Raw genomic sequence first — 3,076 nt, 5'->3', positions numbered from 1 at the left:
AATATCCTAATTTAATATCAATTAAAATGATCATTAGATTTATGTATTAAATTCGTGAAAAAAGAATCAAATATCATTTATATTTTCACAAATTATATGACATTTTTAAATTAGGCTTTTTTTATTTAAATAAGCATAACAAAATAATTAATTCCCAAAATGTGCATGGATGAAAATTTGGAACAAAATACGTATGACCATCTCAGAAGCAGTACACATAAAATGGAGCTTTCAATTCACTTGCATCACCCACGAAATGGAACTTCGAAAGCAGGCTCGGCGGACGCGAAGTAGAGCTTGCAGGTCTCCTTCCAAGCTGGGTGTGCTAGACACGAAATGGAGATTTCAAGTGGGGTACACATGAAATGGGCACCAGATTCTGGTGTACCACAAACGAAATGAGCCAACTAAGTGTATACCGCAAACGAAATGGAACCAAAATTAGGCTATATAAACGATGCTGCCACCGGGTGTCTTGCCACAACTTCAATTCACTCTTTTTTTACTCTCTCTTTCTCACCGTGAAACTCATTTTCTAAAATTTTGTTATCTTCTACTTTTGTTGTTAATATGGCATCTGAACACATATATCTAATCGTATATCCGAATAGAGAAATCTCTCATACATTTGAGAGTGTAACATTTATTTGTGATGATCCATTTTGGATGATGATTCCTCCACAAATATTTTTGCAACAACTGAAAAATTTGATTCTCATGAATACTATGATGATTGGAAAAAAGAAGATCAGTAAGTTGGCTTACAGAATTCCAGTTGCGTTAGCCAATTCATTTGCTTATCAGAAAATGAAGATTAAATTCGACTAGCATGTTTCGATGATGTTTTCTTATCATCGTAGTATTGCAAGCATCTATTCCATGGAACTTTGCGTGAATATTCAATATATTGGTGATAGCTCATCTAGTTCGAATAATGTGAAAGAAATTCAAAATTTCGATACAGCTGAAGCCATTTCCATTCTGAAAATTGGTACGGTAGAAGCCATATAATATATTACCTTGTAGCTAACGGAAACATATACGGACTCGTCACGTCTAATACCCAAAAAGGAAGCCTGTAGTATATCCATGACATTAGCAACGTATGACAGCCAGCCATACCCTCCATGTTATAATCTATTGCTAAGCACATGGCTCGATATAACCAACAGAGAACGGCGTTGCCTCAACTATAGGTACTAATAGCGTCATAGTTGGCCAAAAGCGGAAGATAACGGACGTGAACCGTGTTGTTTGCCTTGCCCGGTAGTAGAACGTCGCCCAACAAATACAAAATGTAACAACATGCATACCGTATGGCGGCTTCATCTGGAGAGTCAAGCAGCATCTGTTGGAGACGACTCCTGAGCTACTTTAATTTTATGTTAAACATCGTTGTCCTGATATGTCCATCAGGAACTTCACCGAGGAGTTCTTTACACTATTGCCATATATCCCTCTGGTGGAACTTACTCTAAGACCTCAGAGTGCCGCTGACAGGCTCGCCATCAATTGGTAACTCCAATTGCATTATGACGTACTCCAAAGTAACAATACACTCACCCCATGGGAGGTGAAATGTGTGGGTTTTAGGACGTCATTTTTTTACAAGGGCGCTTATCAATAGGTTGTCGTATTCAAAACATTTTATCAACGATGCATAATAGAATTCAGCTCTTCTTGGATACGGTTCAAGTATCTGCCGCCTAATCTCCATACTTGGATCCGGCTGATTTGAAGTAAAAACGTCAACTAGTGTGCCATACAGAATAAGCACACGTGTTGGCTAAAATAGAAAAGGATGAAAACAAGATTATTCAAAATAATCTAAGATAAAATAATAATAAAATTACTACTAGCAAGACTACTAATAGCATACTCGACAAAAAATATTCACATAACTGCCTAAATTTATACATTTTTTATGGTTTAATTACTTTGTTGATCCCTATAGTTTCGCAAAATTTTCAATTAGGTCCTTATACTTTTTTTCCTTTTAATTGAATCTTTGAACCAAATTTTATTTTTAATTGGGTCCCTATACTTCTTTTTCCTTTTATTTGGGTTCCTACTTCCTACACTATTTTTTTTTAAATTGGGTCCTTATATAATTAAACCAATTACTGTTAAGAGAGACCTAATTGAAAACAAAAAATTGGTGCAAAGACCCAATTAAAAAGAAAAAAAGTATAGAGACCCAATTGAAAATTTTGCAAAACTATAGGACTAACAGAATAATTAAACCTTTTTTTATCAATAACAATTATTTTTTAATTAATAAAAAAATTAACCTTTAGATGTAAATGTGTAGAAATGTAAAACTCATCCAACTTATTATGATTTTTTTTCAACATTGATTCTACTACTGCTCATTTTAATAAGACTTTTTTACCACACCACAATTTTTTTTATCACACAAAAAATATTTAGTTTTCCTCAACACTCTGTCTCTCCTAATCCTAATGACCCGGCGAATTGGTCCCCTCCCCCTTCACCCCTTTTATATTAATTCAGGCACAACCCTCCAAATCCTTGCCACCTAAACCATCCACTGCATGCTCGTACGGAAACTGTGATTACTGAAATTTGCTGCCATTATTGCTACCTCGTCATTTCGTACCTGCCACCACTGTCTTGGATTAATTTGCATCTGTCTCCCCTAAAGACCTCCAATTCGTGGCTGATGCTCAAGAGGTGGCCATTTCGTGTCTGTCTCGTCAGGAATAGCATGTGAGCTGCACAGTCAATCCTGTCAGCTCTATTTTGCTAGCGCTTGTCCTAGAATATAGTGCAATTCCATTTCGTGTATGCTGCCCCTGAGTTGGTCATGCACATTTTGTTCGAACTTTTTATCTATGCGTATTCTAGAAATTAAGCATTTTTTAAAATTTATTTAAATAAAAAAGCTTTAAAATTATGAATATCTAACCATTAAACTCCTTAAAATAACAATAATTAGAACCTAATTAATTCGTATGTACATGTGCGATGCTAAACATAATTGGAACCTAATAATTAGAATTATAATTTCTCAATAAACAAAATTTTTCATTTGAATTTTGAGAGTAAAAGAATA

This window comes from Arachis ipaensis, chromosome B03 (genome assembly GCF_000816755.2).
Source record: "Arachis ipaensis cultivar K30076 chromosome B03, Araip1.1, whole genome shotgun sequence".
NCBI classification, from domain to species: domain Eukaryota; kingdom Viridiplantae; phylum Streptophyta; class Magnoliopsida; order Fabales; family Fabaceae; genus Arachis; species Arachis ipaensis.
This window is presented reverse-complemented; position numbering follows the sequence as displayed.